Here is a 20,659-nt window from a genome sequence, read left to right on the forward strand (position 1 = left end):
AATTACAAAGAGGAAATAACTCTCCGTCACACCCTACTGGAGCTATGTATTCACAGTCACCCTTGATAGTCAGGATCACAATTATATTTTATTTGATTACTAGTAGCCGGCCGCGGTGGCCGAGCGGTTCTGTGCGCTTCAGTCCGGAACCGGGCGACTGCTACAGTCACAGGTTCCAATCCTGCCTCGGGCATGGATGTGTGTGATGTCCTTAGGTTAGTTAGGTTTAAGTAGTTAAAAGTTCTAGGGGACTAATTACCTCAGATGTTAAGTCCCATAGTGCTCAGAGCCATTTGAGTCATTTTGATTACTAGTAAAAGCCATCTTCAGATCAAAATGAATTACATTCATTACTCTACAACAGGCAAACGGCGGTATACGTCGTCATAAGTTGTGTGAGGAAGATGGTTTGTTATACAACTCAGTGGCACAATGAATCCGAAAAATAATATATCGTCATAAGTAATGCTCACAGTCGAAATCAGTTCACAACACTGATCAGCCAGAAAGTTATGAGCACCGATCTGCAATTGTTGTTAACCCATCCAGACTGTAGTAGGAATGACTGCTAGTCAGACACACGCACGGTGCATGTAGTATCAATGAGCGCGCTGTCCTGCGTAGAATGGGGAAGGCGCGCTATCTATCTGAGTTCGTCCGAGGGCAGTTTGTGTTGGCCCGAAAGTCGGCACTAGCATTTCTGAAACTGCACAACTTGTCTCGTGTTCAAGGAGGGCTGTGTTGAGTGTTTTCAACACGTGGCGAAACCAAAGTAAAATCACATCCAGACGGGGTGGGGTTGGGCGGCCGCCCTTTATTAAACATGTCGGACTTTGTGATCTGCACAAACTGGTGAAACAGGATTTGGGCCGAACTGTGGTGGAACTGACACCAGATTCCAGTGTTGGGCAGAGTACAAATGTGTGTGAATACAGGGTACACAGAAGACTCGTAACAATGGAGGGACCTCCACAGCCGACGACCCATGCATGTACCAATGTTAACTCAACGACATCGGCAACTGTGACTCAAATGGGCACGCTATCATCGGCATTGGACGTTCGCGAAGTGGCAAGGTGTTGTATGGCCTGAAGAATAGCGATACCGTTTTCATCATGCCAATGGGAGGACGCGAATCAGACATCTTCCAGGGTAACAGCTCCTAGACATCTGTACTGCGGGGCAGATACAAGCTGCCGGCGTCTACATTACGCTCTGTGGAACATTAAGGCGGGCATCCAATGGTCCACTGAAGCTGGTGCAAGGCACCATGACGACTAAGGAGTTTCGTACAATGGTTGCAGACTACGTACACCCCTTCACGAGAACATGTTTCCCGACGGCAGTGGCATTTTTCAAGAAGACAATGCGTCACGTCACGACGCCAGGAGTGTGATGGAGTGGTTCGAGGAACATAGCGGCGAGTTTATATAGATGTGTTGGCCCTCCAACTAGCCAGATCTTAATCCGATCGAACACAATTTGGATGTGACTGACCGTGGCGTCTTAGCTCACCGCCCCTTCATAAAATTTACAGGTACTGGGTGATTTAAGTGTGCAGCTGTTGTGGCAACCCCCTGCAGCGGCCTACCAACGCCTCATTGCTCCAATGCGGCGACACGTTGTTGCTGATACCGGCTGTTACGCAGTGGGTAATAATGTTCTGGTTGGTCGGTGTATGTGGACACTGTGATCGTATTAGCAAATTATCTTCTAAAGTACGTCAAAAGTAGTGACGTTTATGAACTCTGCAGAACGTGATACCAGCTCCAAAGCAGAAACATGTACATAAACATCATGTGTCGCTCGTGATATAAGCGGTGCCCAGTTTGAAGCAGAAAAAATTCTCCTACCTTAGTGAGTGCTTTTTTTCCTAGGGTACTTCATTATCACTACAGGAGATTGGAGCTGTTATAATATCATATCACGCTTCCTCTTGATGCCGCCACGATCAAGTCAATCGTAGTTTTGTTTGTATTACAACATTTCTTCATACGCCAGTAACCGGGAATTGATTTTCCTTCCCAGATGTCCTCCCAATTCATCAACACTCGTATTATTATATTCATAACAAAGTTATTTCTGCGATGTATCATAATGTTAGAACCTAGCCAATTTCCACCTTTTATGCCACATAAAGCAATTAGAGAAGTACTCCTTTGTAGTTTTCGACCACGAAATGAGTGCGAATCAACGCTCTATGGGAATGTGTCGTTTCATTGCAGCATTTTATGCCGTCTCCTGTGGGCTTTTCCTGTCGGTTCTGAGCTGCATGTAACGATTCCGCAGCCACTCATGAGAAAACCGCGTGGTTTCGAAGTGGATTATCATGTTGCTCACGTTCACCTTAGAGTACATGGGTTGAAATGTTGGTAACATGGTAACAGGGTGTGTGATGACTTTGCCTGTGTCTATGACGCGTCCATTATAGTATTATGGCGTTGGGCAGAATTATGGTGAAACTTGGTGCCAATGTGACATCATTAACCTACTTTAAACCTCAGACAATCTTCTGAGTTGTGGCCTTTTTCGCATGTGTCTACAACGTATTGTTTGAAGCGTCACTGAGTCAGTGGATGACCGCGCAGGGCGCTCCTTTTTGCACCATGACAGAGGAATGCTGTATGAGCTTTTGAGCCTCATTTCGAACTTTAGTGCTACAATGGGAGACCATTACGGGGTTTCCAAATATTGTTACTGTATTAGAAAATAATGATTGGGAAGTTGTTTCAATGTCTGCTTTAGCCATACGGTTTCAGCGACAGACAGCGGTGTGGAGATCGATCACGAAACATCCCAGATGCTATGTTGAAATGTATCGAATAAGTGTCATTGAGTATCAATAAAGCAGCAAGCGTAAAAGCACTAATAAACGCAAATAGTACATGGCAGAACATGACTAGTTCCAAAGGAGTATTTTAACTGTTTGATATGTTGCCCGCTAAATGGTTGGCTACGTGTGTTTACATTTCAGTTTAAACTGCTTGAAACAGGCTATTGTCATTATCCCAAACCCTCCAGAAACTTGGTATGTATGTTCGTAAACATTTCAAATAATGGTTCAAATGGCTCTGAGCAGACTGTAGCGCCTAGAACCGCTAGGCCACCCCGGCCGGCGCATCTTTTCTCAATACACTATGTTGTACTGTGTTAAATCCAGATTCTCGTGGATATTTGCATTGTAAGTTACAATATCATACGGTTATAGCATATCTCAGGCATTGTGATGACTGTTGAATGGTGACTCAGGATCCTCCCTGTGATCTTGGTAACCAGTCCTGTTTTGCCATTTGCTTGTGGGTGAAGCATGCTTGTTCTTCACTTACAAGTTCACAACAAACAACAGAGCTGTTTCATGAACTCTAATATGTAGTACCTTCATGTCTAATCGACATCTCTGGTATATCAGACATTAACAACAAAGCACAAATAGTTTCCATTTCTACACAACGAGAAAAATTGATTCTTTCTTTCGCTACCGCCTTTATCCCGCATTGTGCGTAGGGTCGACAGGGTTAAGTACGTATTTGGCATGGTTAATTGTAAGGGGTGGCCAGATGCCATTCCTGACGCCACCCCATACCCCCTGGGACGGAATTCGTGTACCCCAGCTGTTGGCGCAAAGAGTAAAACGAGAATTAGTTCAAAATGGTTCAAATGGCTTTGAGCAATATGGGACTTAACTTCTAAGGTCATCAGTCCCCTATAACCCAGAACTACTTAAACCTAACTAACCTAAGGACACCACACACATCCATGCCCGAGGCAGGAATCGAACCTGCGACCATAGTGGTCGCGCGGTTCCAGACTGTAGCGCCTATAACCGCTCGGCCACCCCGGCCGGCGTGAATTAGTTTCAAATGTCTGCGAGTCGTGTAACTGAGGTGGGACGTGGGGACCAGCCCGTTATTCACGTAGTAGGATGTGGAAAACCGCCTAAAAACCACATCCTGGCTGGCCAGCACACCGGCTGTCGTCGTTAATCCGCCGGGAGGATTTGATCCGGCGCCAGCGCGCCTACCCGAGTCCAGGAAGCCGCGCTCTCGGCTGCCCTGGCGGGTCATAGCGAGAAAAACTCGTAATGACAGCCTACGGGTATCTACTCAAAGTGGCCACCAATTTCCAAGACGATAATTTCAAATGGTTGCTTACCTCTGATAATCTCTGCAGTGAATTACGAGGATAATCTAATTCATCTCATTGTGTGCATGGTGCACACATCTTTCAATATCATTATAGTTCATCTTATGTATTTACCACTAATATTATTTGGCTACATTTTATTCTGTTTTTCTGTGCTCTCTACACCCACTATTACATGATCATGCACCTGATTTAAAACTTCATTCCACATCATAGCTGGTAACACAACATGATGTCCAGGATCTCTTTGCTTACATACCTCTGTTGTGTTCAATAAAATATGATTGTGTTGTAAATAGCATGTAGTCTTTCTCATCTGCTTATATGTTCCACTATTCTGCAGTGGTAGAATCCATTTGTTGTATTGTCAGGTGACTTACAAGGTCAATGAATTATCTCAAAACCAAATTCACTGAATTTTAATCCTAAGTGAGTTAAACTGCTAAGTGGATCTTGATTAATCTGGTTTCTGCCGGTTATTCGCGTCATTCCTGCTCAATATTTCAGCAGCGTGACTCGCAGTCCTCTTCAGGTGCTGTCTGATATTAATTCCAGTGTGGAACGAGTCCGGTATTTATGCCTAAGTTGTGCTAAGTGTTCCCTCTGCGGTCCGCACCACGTCTGGCGCTCTGTCCGGGGTGTGAGCTGACCAACAGCAACGGCTGTAGTGTTTTCTCCTAGCCGCGGCTGTTCCGAACGCTGCGCCCGTACTTTTTGGTTGTTATCCGTTATGAGTATAGCTGTATTAAGTTGTGAATGGTGTCCAAGCTATGCTAGACGATTTATTTTCCGATTATAGTCATTAATGGAATCAGTATCAGACAGCACATGAAGAAGACTGCGCATCATGTAGTTGAAATATCATGCAGGAAAGACGCGAATTACCGGCAGACACCCGATTAATCAAGATGGCGACTCCTAGCCGGGAAAGTTTGAAGAATTATATCACTTCACAGCTGCATTAACATTGTTACATATACATGATAGTGAAAGTATATTATGCTGTGTACATTTCTTTCTCCAGCTAAGAGTCATTTTTCTGCTCTATTCAGCTGTTATGATGCACTGGCAAATGGATAATTTTCTCTGTCAATTCCCTGATGTAATACCCATTCGAGCACATAGTTGCTTCAGTCATATGACAGCAATAATTCCAATTCAAAATCTGGAGGATTCAGTACTGGTTTAGTTGCCAACAATTCTTTCATCTGATGGAAGGCATGACCAGAGAAACTTTACTCCTTTGTAAAATAAATGAATGAGTGGCCAAGGTATTTTTGTAAAATGTCAGTACAATCTTCTGATAAGTCGCCATACCTAAAAAGACTGCAACTCCCTTTTTGTATGTAGTATTGGAAATTCCTGTATGGCTTTTATAATCGTGGAGCCCATCTGTGCACCTTCATAAATAATTATGTGCCCTAAATACTCCATATCCTCTAGTGCAAAGAAACATATTCCTACATTGAGTGTTATGTTCACCATTCGCTACTACTGAAAACTTTCCCTTAGTCATTATTCATGCCTTTACATCTCCTTTTCGAAGATAATTATGTCATCTAATTATACCATACAGAGTCCTAGTTTCAGTCCTCACATAACTCAGTTTAAGAGACAATGAAATGTGGCAATTGCGTCTATCAGTCGAAATAACATACATTCATACTGATAAAAGACTGACAGGATCGTAGACACTGTCTCCAGGCGCTCCTCTGATGCTACTTCCAACAGTTCATAAGCGCTACACAGGTCCATAGTAACAAAAGATCTTTATTGCCTCAGAATATCCAAAGTTTGAGTATATTCCGTATCAGAAAAGCAATGAACTGTGTGCAATGATAATTATAGCTAAAATAATATGTCTTCACCAAAATGGTTCAAATGGCTCTGAGCACTATGTGACTTAACAACTGAGGTCATCAGTCGCCTAGAACTTAGAACTATTTAAACCTAACTAACCTAAGGACATCATACAACCTTAGCGGTCGCTCGGTTCCGACTGTCTTCACCACATATGCAGTTTCCTTTGGTACAACTGCCTATGGTTCTTCCCAGGGACTGGCACTTTCCTCAGTTATACAATCTCATGGATATTGGTGAGTTATTGCTTCCATCACTGGTTGCAGTTTATATTCCATACAGCATAGTTTATAATTCACATGCAGTTCATATCCAGATGGGATTATACACTGTGTTACTGGTATCGCTGACAAAGATCCACAAAGATTAAGCACATCCTCATATTCCAACAAAACCTCCAACACAGTATTCACCACCATAACTGCGGTTGATAACGCATGCTTGTGTGGTAGTACTTGTCTCAGAAGTATGTCATCAAACGTAGTTTGCTTATGTGTAGAAGATGCTCCTTCGAGCAATATCCCAGCTTAGTTGCTGTTAGCAGGTGGCCTATGAATGCCACCATGTCTTCTCCTCTCTTACCAGCAAAAGGAGAAATTAGGATGATGGCAGTAGCATCTATGATGGATACCTACATGCTGTATGTATGTTGATCAGTTGATCAATTCTATCATATCTCATTGCATCTAACTGCTTGTGCAGCTCCATGGAGCAAGCCTGCCATATTATTCAGCAGCACCTGAATCGTCTTTGTAACGACAACTTTCTCCACCTCGGCTTCTTCCATAGCAAAGCCTGCGTCTGAAATAACAGGGTAAATTCAGTAAGATAGAAACCAGCACCAATACCACAATCATGTAATAAAATGGGACACCTCCAGCCATCCTACTCAGCTTTACTTTCTGTCCGATGCTGTAGCCTCCTCTTATTCTCACTTGCGCGTAGTTTCGAGTGATGCCATCACAGGCATATCTCTTATTGAAGTTGAAGGCTGATGCTACAATCATTAACTTGATCTTGTTGATAATAGATCTGCATGTCTGTCCATTACCTGGTACGTTACATCTATTTTATGTATTCCCATCCTTCTGACTGAAGGTTAGATGGACTTTGGTCATTCACTTATACAATATAATGGAGCACCTGCAGCTGTCCTGAAGGTGTTCCGTTTTACTGCATAAACGAACAGCCCAAGTCCATCAAATCTTCAATCAGATTGATGGACATACAAATACCACAATCGGGTTTCCTTCAAATATACTTAATGCTTACCTCTCAGTGCTAACCATGAGATGTCCTTGTGTGCACTGGCATCCTATTTCGGTGATTATACATGATGTGCTTACCTCTGTCATATAATGAAACATTTTATCTTCGCTCACTAAGGTGAAGAGTTCCTCCAGGTCGTCGCTTTGTGATGTCACTCAAAAGTATTGGTTGTGTTTATGTTGAGTGCCACACTGGCACCAGTGTTGCAGAATGTTAACTCCAGACTCCAAAGAAGCATGTTCATTACGCTGTGGGGTAGGATCCACAGTTCTATGGCGAGATCAGAATCAAAAATAGCTACTCAACAGAAAATTCTTTGTTAATGATACTTCCGTAGAGGACGAAGGTGACTGTGGACTAGGAACTGGCCGTGGCTAGTGGGCAGTAAGTATGTTGAGGTAGGGGATACTTCGACAGTGTAACAGGGACCGTTTATGCAAGTCATGTGTTCGCTCTGCAGAACGGCGAGCTTACAGCTGGACAGGCGTACACTGTACATGCCAAAGGTGGCTGGTAGAAGTGTGCAGACACCCCGAGTAGTACCCATGAAACTCGAAGACTGGGTGGAGTGATGGGGGATGACACTAAATGAGTGACCTTGCTAAGGAGGATCTAGTTCGAAGGTCAGGGTTTATTGACGGCTTGTAGACTAGAGGCTACACATAACTGATGACGCCGCTCAGTGAGACTGTTGACAGATACCGAGCGCGCCAGACGATTGCGTGGTGTCTTTGAAATGAAGCTACTGGCTGAAATGGGGAGAAATATACTTGCCCTGAACAGGTATGTTGTGACAGGGGCTCGGTTCCCGGCCCACATACTTCTTGGCTGGCTGCTGGGGTCTATTTTAGACCAATGCTGCATCATCATATGTAATATGAACACATTATAACGATTTCACTGCTGTGTTTTGTCACAAGGAAAGAGGTTGTTCGTGAACACTGTCTTCCTCTGGGCCTGGACAAAAGAGCTAGTTGACGAATGTGGCGTAGATATTCTCGTACATTTTGACCACATATTTTCAACAAGAACCAGAAATTCTCCAGTATGCCTCATCGTTCAGAAATACACACTTGGCAGCTTGTCCCTATCTCTAGTGTGATTTCTGTAGGTCGTCCTCAAGTGAAAACTTTGGAATAAGGTATTGACTATAATGTTGATCAAACAAGAATCTAGTTTCGTCTGCAAGTTATCTGTGCTCTCTGAACCCAATTTTGCCGCCACATCGGAAAGTCAGCCTGTATATAAAGAAGTTGGTAAACAACGTCTGAAGCTCTATAAGCTTTTTCTCATTGTGGGCAGAGAGTTGACGTCGCTGCTGAGAGCTTAAAAGATTCGGCATTGTAAGACGGTGAAATCATTTACTGGAATAATTTACCATTAAAAAGAAGCTGGGGGCTTGTATCTTTAGCAGTTGAAGAGGGAATATCCACAGTAATCTGGTCTTGTGATATAATCACAAGCAAGATAATTTCATCCACCCAGGTTTTATTTATGTTGTTACTGAGGTAGGAATCTTATAAATTCTTGGTACCACCACTGAATAATAAAATAATGTCATCTCCGGTAGGATTCAGACTGTCTGAATTGCCAAAAGTGACCTCACACCATATTAAGCTTGTATTAATACAAAATTTTCCGACAGCAGTATTTCAAAAGGTGCGTGCACGTATACGAGAACAGCTAAGAAGCTCTCACTAACAGCCGTATTAACGTCTGGAATCCTCACACGTACTGATTGGGAACGGATTTATCAAATTAGAAGCGAGGGTGTCGTGGAGAGACGGCGTGGCAGTGGGGATGGGGTGACAAGGAGCTTTGGTGGCGGCTAATGGAGAGAGGCGAAGGGGCGGTGTTGTATCGGCGGGCCGCGTTGATTAAGGAGCGTTGTCACGTATCTCTGCCGTAAACAAGCGCGCCTGACTCAGGCCCTCCGCTGCCGCTAACACCCGCGACTTTTCTTTCCGCCACCGAAGCTCTTTTAGCACCAGGCGACGTGCTGGGTCATTATAACCACAATCTTAAGCTGGCGGCTTCTAGTTTCAGCCTTTCAGCGATAACTCCATTACAAAAATAACACGTTTTCTTTTCTTTATTGCATTCATTACATTCAATTAAAAATCAACACACGCCTTAAGTGGAATCAATGCAAGTTTATTAAGGTGGCTCTTTGATAGCTGCTCTCCGTCTTTATTTTCCTCTCAAACGCTGAAGAACCGTAGATCGACAACCGCAAGCTATCCTTCCGCAGAAGAGAGTGTAGCCTATTGCTGAAGGTGTGAATGGTAACACTAGCCACGCTACTGTGGGAAAGGACATGTAAAGAAAATCTCATCTTCTTGTTTTTCTTTTGTCTTTATACTCTATGCACTCGGGTTCGGCACGTTACTTACAGGATTTAGCATTGCCTTCCCTGTCATCACTCCCCCCCCCCCTCAGCCGCCCTCAAAACCGAGTTTGTGTGTGTTTACGATTCGTATAACCGAGGTGGTACATCGGTACCATCCCATATTTTGCAAGTTGAATGTAGTAAAATGTTACAATGAGTGTGAATTCCTGAGGGATCAAACTGCTGAAGTCATCGGTCCCTAGACTTACACACTACAACACACACACCTGTGCCCGAGGGAGAACTCGAAACTCCGGCGGGAGAGGCCGCGCAACACGTGACACAGATAATGATTGGGCGTAGGAAACCCTCTAAAAACCACATGCAGGCTGGCCACCACCCCGCCCCCAGGCAAATTCCTGCCCTCCCGAATCCCAGAAGCGGCGTGCTAACCAGAGCGGCTGTAACGCTGGTGCCTCCAACCTATTATACTGTAAATGCAAAATCACATAATTACTTAACACACATATCTCAAGGAAATAAAATTTCTTGATTTGATATACACCTGATAATACGTCAACATCGGAATATAATTTTAACTAAATCTGCTAAATGTATATCTTTACAAAGTATAGAAATGGGTGTACGAATATATGGTTGTATGCATTCTACACGTATCCTCCTAAACCACTGAACCTATTCCAACCAAACTTGGTAAACATATCACTTACTGTCTGAAAAGAGTCACTGTGGGAGTAAGAATCATTAACCTATGAAACGGGTAAGGATGAGGTTGAAGAAAGATAGTAGCCTACGATGCGTGAATACCTACACTTTATTCTTCCACTATGTGTAAATGTGAGCACTTAGAGACTTGCAAGAAAATTTAGACATAAATTTAAACCTCTACGAATAATCTTGCTAGCGACCCCAACAAATTGATGAAAGGAAAAAAAATGTCTCTTACTACATTTTCGCTTTTCATGCACTTTAAGACGTTTTAATTTGTTACTTCTCTACTACTAATTGCATTATTACACGTTTTGCGGACAGTATTGACATATACCAGTGAATGCACCAAAACAATTACATTACTGTGAGACAGTTAGTTGAAGAGTTATGACGTCATAAACACTGTTTTGGTAGAAAACTGCGGTAACACGTATGAGATTTTAATTTATTACTTCTTTATTAGTAACTCTATTCACAATACATTCTCCAGACAGTGGACACATATACACTGCATGTATTGAAGTTATGTCATTGTAGAGCACTTACGTCAGGAGATACGTCGGCATACACACTGAGCTGCGTTAAAATGAAAATGCAGGGCGAAATCTGAATAAACCACTGGAGCGATTGCAATCTAATTTGGTACACAGATTAGTTACAATTTGGAAAGAAATAATGCAGGAAGTATAGCCCCTAGTCTCCTATTGGGGTGAGCGTGATTACGTGGAGAGAGAAGGGAGGACGAGGAGGTGGACAGAAAGAGATGGTAAAGGAGAAGGCAGACACAGGTAAGAGGATATGTAAGATGGACAGAGAAAGAGAAGGGGGAAATGGACAGAGAAAGTGGAGAAAATTTAAATAGAAATTTGTGGTAAGGCACTACGGAACCAAACTTCTGAGGTCATCGGTCCCTAGGCCTACAAACTACTATATCTAACTTAAATTAACTTACGCTAAGGACAACACTCACACCCATGCCCAAGGAAAGACGTCCTCTTGAGTAGTCCTCACGCGGAGATCCGATTGGGGGACTATTTTACCTCCGGAATATGCTACCCAAGAGGACACTATTATCATTTAACCATACAGTAAATCTGCGTGCCCTCAGGAAAAATTACGGCTGTAGTTTCCCCTTGCTTTCAGCCGTTCGCAGTACCAGCACAGCAAGGCCGTTTTGGTTAGTGTTGCAAGGCCAGATCAGCCAATCACCCATACCGTTGCCCCAGCAACTACTGAATGGGCTGCTGCCCTTCTTCAGGAACTACATACTTGTCTGGCCTCTCAACAGATACTCCTCCGTTGTGGTTGCACCTACGGTACGGCTATCTGTATCGCTGAGGCACGCAAGCCTCCTCACCAACGGCAGGGCCACGTTTCATTGGCGAATGGGGGAGGGGGGAGGGGAATGATAGTAAGGAATATATACTGGGTGTTACAAAAAGGTACCGCCAAAATTTCAGGAAACATTCCTCACACACAAATAAAGAAAAGATTTTATGTGGACATGTGTCCGGAAACGCTTACTATCCATGTTAGAGCTCACTTTATTACTTCTCTTCAAATCACATTACCCATGGAATGGAAACACACAGCAACAGAACGTACCAGCGTGATTTCAAACACTTTGTTACAGGAAATGTTTAAAATGTCCTCTGTTAGCGAGGACACATGCATCCACCCTCCGTCGCATGGAACCCCTGATGCGCTGATTCAGCCCTGGAGAATGGCGTATTGTATCACAGCCGTCCACAATACGGGCACGAAGAGTCTCTACATTTGTTACCGGGGTTGGGTAGCCAAGAGCTTTCAAATGCCCCCATAAATGAGAGTCAAGATGGTTGAGGTCAGAACAGCGTGGAGGCCATGGAATTAGTCCGCCTCTACGAATCCATCGGTCACCGAATCTGTTGTTGAGAAGCGTACGAACACTTCGACTAAAATGTGCAGGAGCTCCATCGTGCATTAACCACATGTTATGTCGTACTTGTAAAGGCACATGTTCTAGCAGCACAGGTAGAGTATCCCGTATCCAATCATGGTGGTGAATCGAGGAAGTACAGTACATACTGACGGAACTAAAATGAGCTCTGACATGGAAATTAAACGTTTCCGGACACATGTCCACATAACATCTTTTCTTTATTTGTGTGTGAGGAATGTTTCCTGAAAGTTTGGCCGCACCTTTTTGTAACACCCTGTATATATATGCCCGAACCGCCCGTTTCTGAGCCATAAATATCCATTTAGCATGGGAAGAGTTACCCCAAAATATAATACCATACGACATCAGCGAATGAAAGTAAGCAAAGTAGACTAATTTCCGTGTCGAACGATAACTCACTTCAGATGCGGTACGAATAGTAAAAATGGCAGCATTAAGTCTTTGACTGAACTTGAGCTTTCCATCACAGCTTACTATCTATCTGTAAACCTAGAAATCTGAACTGTTCAGTTTCACTGATCATATGCCCATTCTGTGAAATTAAAACGTCAGGTTTTGTTGAACTGTGAGTTAGCAACTTTAAAAACTGAGTCTTACTGAGATTGAGCGTTACTTTATTTTGTATAAACCATTAACTTATGTCGTGAACTGCAATATTTGAAACTATCGGGAACTGTGAGTCGATTTTGTCTTTGAGCTTACCCCAGAGAAAAATGGTCAGTTCCTTGTATCAACTGAAACCACAGGCGAAATGGTATCGCCTTGTCGTCCTACACACACGACCTACCTAGCCAAGACGACCTACCTAGCCAAGACGAGTAGTGAGCCGGGCACCCTTAGCGCTGTTACCACATACATCTACTTTATTTCAGGAGGTACTTCCTATAGAACGACCGCAGCCGTTCGGAAATCAATTATGCGTATTTTGTACCAGTTAGGATTTCTTTGTTGAAGTGAGGACCAGCCACGTAGCCTTTAATAATCAAGCACCAAATGTTCACACTTCTCTGCCTCTGAAGTTCAACCTGCTTGGATTCTTCGCAGCCAATTTTTTATTTTACCTACATTCAGCTTTCTATGATTTGTCATGCTCTCTGTCCAAAAAAGCGAGCAACGTTGGTCTCACTTACTCGACAGGGTCTCGCACTTCCTCTAGAGTTTGTGATGATGAGTAAGTTTGTAAGGAGACCAAACAGCTAAGGTCACCAATATCCAATTCACTGCCCGGGACTGAAGCAGTGTACCCAATCAGTCTGCGTGTACATTAAATGCAGTGCGAAAGAGTGATCTAAATGCTTACGTAGCGTATATCGTAGGTGTAACATTGGAGCTAGTCTGGCATTCTCCTGGTGAGATGTCGGAAACAACCTAAAGACCACATCCAGGTTGGCCAGCACACCGAATCCTCGTCACTAATCCGAGGGGCGGATCCGATCCGTGGCCGGAATTCCTCACTGTCCCGGAAGCCGTCGCCGTAACACGCGCGGTTACCTGGGCGGGTCTCTGTAGAGTTACCATGTGTATTATGAAGAACAGCTGCCAGGCCATCTATTTTGTTCCCTGCGCTCCGCTCGTTGTGGCTACTTCCTTACCCTCTGTGTAGCATTTCAGTGCACTTCCGATAAAGAGCTTTTGCACAATCGCCTTACTGTCATTTTTGTTTGATACTGTCTCTCGGGGTACCTTGGAGGATATACCTCAACTGTTCGCTCTTCGTTTTCCTTCTGAATTTTCCATAAAACAAACAAATACCGTCCGAAGAGGCCATCAAAGCCCAACGTTACCGACCGGCTGCCATATCATCTTCAGTCCTTTGGCGTCACTGGAGGCGGATACGAAGGGGCATGTAGTCAGCACACCGCTCTCCCGGTCGGGCCGTTGTCAGTTTTCATGACATGTGCCGTTACTCCTCAATCAAGAAGCTCCTCAAGTGGCCTCATAAGGGCTGAGTGCTTCCCGCTTGCCAACAGCGTTCGGCGGATCCAGAACGGTGACCCATCCAAGTGCTTGCCAAGCCGACAGCCCTTATTGTCGGCGATATCTGACGGCAACCGGTTTTACCACTGCGGCAAGCTAGTTGATTATTCTCCGTGAAAGCATACCTGATACAGTTTCTCTTGGTTGTTGATATACTTCTTTCTTTTCAAACAAAACAGCACCCGACACAACTGAACGACACAGACCGAATGAAAGCTACATTTTCTCTATGCCCCTTTCATACTAGAAATAACTTGACATATTTCCATATCTTTTCTTATCACGAAATAAATTAATCCTACTTGATAAATATTACAATTACTGACACACTTGCAATTAGATTTTGAAGCGAGTGAAGAGCTATTTCATTGAGCTAGGACACTAGCAACCGAAATTACTATAGTTCTATCTCAAAAAGTGATGTTGATAACGGTATCTTTGTAAGTAATATGCCTGTGAAAAGAGACTGTATTCATCGTTTAGTGAGGATATTCTTACAAATCATCTGGAAGAAAACAGCATTATGATATGTTAAACGATTCTGGAAATATTTTAGATGATATCTTAGCTCAATCATCCTAAAAAAGACTGCGAGGGTAACGTTTGCTGTTGAAGCTGATTTTGTGGTAAAGGCGTTATCGTTCAGGTTTTCAGTTGCTCACAATAAATTTCTTTCGTTTGTCTTCTATGAATAGGAAACCTAAGACTTCGCATACCCTGTGTGTAACCGTATTTCGAGAGGACATTGGTTTAGATTTCCGATTCTAATGCTATACAAGTTTCCTTCATACTAATTTTGTCTTCTTTATAGTTAAGGATGAAGTTGGCACTGTGATGATCAGATTTACTTGATATTCTCTGCTGAAGAGTTACTGTTGGGTTATTTATGGAGAGAAGCAACAGTTATCCTTGGTGTTACGGAAGAACAATGTAATATCTGCTCGATATATAAAAGAAATGACCTGAGTGCCTCATCATCGCCAGCCAGAACAGTTAAGGATAGAAAGAGAAATGTGGACAGGTTGTTGATCATATAATATAGGAATCTCTCAAGAAGGGATTTTTCGAAATTCCACCACTAAGGGGGTGAGATAAGGGATGAAGTTTTTCTGCAGCTATGTTGCTATTAAGGCACTTGCCAAGCTAGAACTACGGAAATTGATGTTTAGTATCTCAGTCAGAAATATGAACATACGTTACAAAAAGGTTTCTGTTGAGGGCAACCTCAGCAGATGTGAACTATGTTTCTGAAATAAACCGCTTTCAGCTGTATATTAACTTTTATAGGAACACGATCGGTTTCCTGATTTCAGATCGTATCTTCTGGTGTACATTTACACGACAGTAAACGTACAATCGTCTTTATGATAAAAAGTGATGCGTGTCCTAATAATTTATGCTCATGACAAGCAATATGAAATATTCACAAGCCAGTAAAACATTTAAGCCCGGATTTGGGAGGAGGGGAACTCAGTCTTCTCAAAATAAAATACTCTTACCCGCAACAAACAGGGCGTCATGGTTCAAACTGAGCAGTTGACAAACTGACATGTTAAAAGCGCGTTTCCCTACAGTGGAACGAGCAAAATAAAAAAAAAACAAGAATAGGCAAAAAAGTGCTATCTGTAATGAAAGCCCATCGTAAAGAAAACTCACTTCACACCAGGAAGCAGCAAACCCCCAACCGTCTCACCGTGCATGGCCACACTGATAGTCAAATGCTCATACGTACCACGAAGAGCACTAGCCCCACCATGGACATAGCAGGGAAAGTAACGAACATTTTCGAGAGTATCTGAATATCTTGGGCATAACTTACGTGATTCCGTCCGCTCCACAACAGGAGTAGCTAATAATTTCAACGTCCTTCACAGAGAAGCAAAGGGTCAAGCCATAAACATTCTGGATGATATTGAAATTATGCCGAGTCGAAAGCTATAACCCAACACATTCCCAACAGGCAGGTGGAGGTAAGGCATTACAGTATATTGACGAACATTTATTACCTTTCACTGACATAACGTCTTAGTTGTTCGACTTCTTGGTTATTGATCCTGGACTGGTTGTTATATGCACTTACGTCTGGGCTATTTCGTTTTATCGAGTTTTTACGCTAAAGTATTTTATAGTTTATACAGTTATGCTGCATAACGGGGGCCTCAATCATTCCCAAGATATTAGGACTCGCGAAAATGTTCGTAACTTTCGCCGTTATCTGCATGGTGGCGCCTGTGCTCTTCTTGATACACATGAGCACACTGACCATCAGTGTAGCCGTGCACGGCGAGGTCATTGGAGGGTTGCTGTTATATATTTAATCAGCAAGTTTGTTTCCTTGATTGGGAGTATACCTGCTGTTTTTTTTTCTTTCGAAACTGAATTTTTAGTATTAAATGGACCAGAGATGGCAAAGGGCTGTCGCGTCAGTTGAATGGAATGGACAGGGCACTGAATAGGGCTTATAAGATGAATATCAACAAAAGTAAAACAACGGTAATGGAATGTCGTTGAATTAAGTGGAGCGATGCTGTGGGAATGAAATTAACAAATAAGTCACTAAAATTACAACAGGAGTAGCCTTATTTGGGCTAGAAAATAACTGACGAAGGCCGTACGAAGGACGATATAAAATACAGACTTCCAACAATCATTTGTGGAAGAGATACAGTTGTTAACATGGAATATAAATTAAAGAATTGAGAAGTTTCTTCGGAAACTATTGGTCTGGAGTGTAGCTTTGAGAGGAAATTGAACGTCGATGGTACACATTTAGGATAAGAAGAGAGGAGACGCGTTTTAAACGCGGGCTACTGAACAAGGAGGTACTGAATCGACATGCGAAAAAAATAATTATATGCCATAATTCCACTAAAGTAGCTATTCGATTTACAAGACACATCATTAGACATCATGGAAACGTCAGTTTCAAAGTGGTTTGGAGTGCAGAGGGAGGGGGAGTTAAAAATGTGAAGAGAGTCCATGGCTTGAATATGGTATCCACGTTGAAACTGATGTAGATTATAACAATCATGCAGAGATAAAGAGATAGATTGGCGTAGAGTGTAAGACTTATGTCGATTAGCAGTAGGTTTATAGTATGTAAATACGTATCTGTAATTGCGAAGTGTCTATTCTTTGTTGATTAAGACCAGTGATTTGTGACAGGAAATTTAAAGTATTGTAATGTACACAGGGTTGCCCAGTGGTAATGACCGGGCCAAATATCTCACGAAATATAGCATCAAACGAAAAAACTACAAAGAACGAAACTCGTCTTTCTTGAAGGGCGAAATGAGATGGCGCTATGGTTGGCCCGCTAGATGGCGCTGCCATGGGTCAAACGGATATCACCTGCGTTCTTTTAAATGGGAACCCCCATTTTTGTTACATATTCGTGTAGTACGTAAAGAAATATGAATGTTTTAGTTGGACCACTTTTTTCGCTTTGTGATAGATGGCGCTGTAATAGTCGAAAAAGCATAAGTATGTGGTATCACGTAACATTCCGCCAGTGCGGACGGTATTTGCTTCGTGATACATTACCCGCGTTAAAATGGACCATTTACCAATTGCGGAAAAGGTCGATAACGTGTTGATGTATGGCTATTGTGATCAAAATGTCCAACGGGCGTGTGCTATGTATACTGCTCGGTACCCTGGACGACATCATCCAAGTGTCCGGACCGTTCGCCGGATAGCTACGTTATTTAAGGAAACAGGAAGTGTTCAGCCACATGTGAAACGCCAACCAAGACCTGCAAAAAATTATGATGCCTAAGTAGGTGTTTTAGCTACTGTCGCGGCTAATCCGCGTATCAGTAGCAGAGAAATTGCGTGGAAATCGGGAATCTCAGAAACGTCGGAGTTGAGAATGCCACATCAACATCGACTGCACCTGTACCATATTTATATGCAACAGGAATTAGATGACGACGACTTTGAACGTCGTGTACAGATCTGCCACTGGGCACAAGAGAAATTATGGGACGATGATAGATTCTTTGCATGCGTTCTATTTAACGACGAATCGTCATTCACCAACAGCGGTAACGTAAACCGGCATAATATGCACTACTGGGAAACGGAAAATCCACGATGGCTGCGACAAGCGGAACATCAGAGACCTTGGCGTGTTAATTTGTGGTGCGGCGTTATTGGAGGAAGGATAATTGGCCCTCATTTTATCAATGGCAATCCGAATGGTGCAATGTATGTTAATTTCCTACGTAATGTTCCACCGATGTTACTACAAGATGTTTCACTGCATGACAGAATGGGGGGAAAGTTGAAGGATATTTGCTATCGTGATCCACCGACAACGCCTGACAACATGCGTCAGCGCATTGTCAATGTTTGTGCGAATATTACGGAAGGCGAACTACTGGCTGTTGAGAGGAATGCCGTTACACTTATTGCCAAATGCATTGAGGTTAACGGACATTATTTTGAGCATTTATTGCAATAGTGTGGTATTTACAGGTAACCACGCTGTAACAGCATGCGTTCTCAGAAATTATAAGTTCACAAAGGCACATGTATCACATTGGAACAACCGAAATAAAATGTTCAAACGTACCTACGTTCTGTATTTTAATTTAAAAAACCTACCTGTTACCAACTGTTCGTCTAAAATTGTGAGCCATATGTTTGTGACTATAACAGCGCCATCTATCACAAAGCGAAAAAGTGGTCCAACTAAAACAATAATATTTCTTTACGTACTATATGAATATGTAATTTAAAAGTGGGGGTTCCTATTTTAAAAACCTCAGTTGATATCCGTCTGACCTATGGCAACGTCATCTAGCGGGCCAACCATAACGCCATCTGGTTTCCCCCTTCAAGGTAGACAAGTTTCGTTTTGTGTGGTTTTTCCGTTTGACGGTTATTTCGTGAGATATTTGGCCCCGTCACGATCAATGGTCCACCCTGTATATGGAAAAAGCTAAATTATACTTAAAATAATGAAGTTTTATAATACGTGTATATTTAGAAGAAAAACATTGTATGCTGGAAGGTGGTTCATGCTTAGGGCACTTGTATTGTAAAATGTAAAAGATGTAGGGAAGTCCGGTCGCAACGGAAGTGGCTTGGCGCGATGTAAAAGGTAATTTTGGCGGTCGAACTGGGCGGCTTCTTGGTGGGAACGGTACGCAGGCAGTGGCTAGCCGTTGCACGCCACGCATCGACGGTGCCAATGGAGGCATTTGGAAGCCGCTTTGCAAGGAATTTTGCCTCGGATGTGGATTTGGCTCTTGCATGGTACTCTCGGCAGTATGGAATTGCTCTAACACATTAAAAATCCGTCGCCAAGATGAAATTGTTTACAGCATTCAGACATCTAGGGTCGTGAGTACAGTTAGCCGCCACGTCGCTTGCCACCACTACTTCGCCACTGCTCCGCCAACTTCATGCATACAGACATGCATCAGAGCACGGACTAGTTAATTCGTGTGAGTGATTATAATAACAATCCAATTGCTATAAACTTGTGTTTAGAACCATAAATTTTGTCCTGATCATAAACCTAAGTGTTTATAAAACCGAGTATCCTGTTTCAAATGCACTATTATTGTTTAATTAATATTTGTCAGATGTGCAGGGATTATTAAAAGTAAAGATAGTTAGAATTTTACTACAATAGTCTGACCTTTTGCAAACATTTAGTGCCGGACAATGTAAATGTTACTGTCTAAATCACGTGCTTCGCAGATGATAAAAAGGCAGATAAGTTATACTTATTTGAAACTTAATTTAGCTTTGATTACTACCATGGACGAATTTTTGTAGATAATTGATCCCAGTGTCGAATAATTTGCCTTGAAACGTAAAAACCTAAACTATTCTAAGTAAAGCTAAAAATTAAATTTAGTTGGAATGAATTTTGCTACTGAAATAATCATAGAGTTTGACTAGTGATACTTCATGGGTACCCACGATATTCTTCTCATATTAGAAAGATAATTGGAACGTTATTGCTGCTAAGGAATTTTGATACATTTCTACGAATGGGAGTATAAATAGTGTACTTGTGATATTATTTATTTTTATTTGTGGTATTTATATGTCAGTTAAGTCAGAAATGCACTTCTTGCAGTAACATTTCAGTACTGATCCAAGTAACAATCTGGAGTGTGGCTCTATTAGAGTGAGTTTGGTACAAATTTTGCTTTCTGTGGTAACTACTACGTTCAGTATTGGTGACTGCTGCTACACACAGGTCAGAGTGCCCTGTGTCCGTTAGTATCCTGTGTGCCATTCAAAGGGAAACAATAATGAAAGTAGCTACAGTAACTAATATTTAATTTTCTTCAACATATATGGCCGATCGGTTCTAGACGTTTCAGTCTGGAACCGCGCGACCGCTGCGGTCACAGGTTCGAATCCTGCCTCGGGCATGGATGTGT

General features: G+C 42.6%; 1 protein-coding gene and 1 long non-coding RNA gene across 2 annotated transcripts in view; one reads left to right on the forward strand and one right to left on the reverse strand.

Annotated features, from left to right (window-relative positions):
• Window positions 1-20,659, reverse strand: part of LOC126298455 (uncharacterized) — a 1,052,314-nt gene that overhangs the window by 255,026 nt on the left and 776,629 nt on the right. The gene's annotated exons all lie outside the window — the stretch shown is intronic.
• The window catches only part of LOC126298457 (uncharacterized), a 180,049-nt gene continuing 178,796 nt past the window's right edge, over window positions 19,407-20,659 (forward strand). The window contains exon 1 of the long non-coding RNA XR_007552610.1: window positions 19,407-19,705. This is a non-coding gene — a long non-coding RNA (uncharacterized LOC126298457). The remainder of the gene's footprint in view (window positions 19,706-20,659) is intronic.

Source organism: Schistocerca gregaria, chromosome X (genome assembly GCF_023897955.1).
Source record: "Schistocerca gregaria isolate iqSchGreg1 chromosome X, iqSchGreg1.2, whole genome shotgun sequence".
Lineage (NCBI taxonomy): Eukaryota > Metazoa > Arthropoda > Insecta > Orthoptera > Acrididae > Schistocerca > Schistocerca gregaria.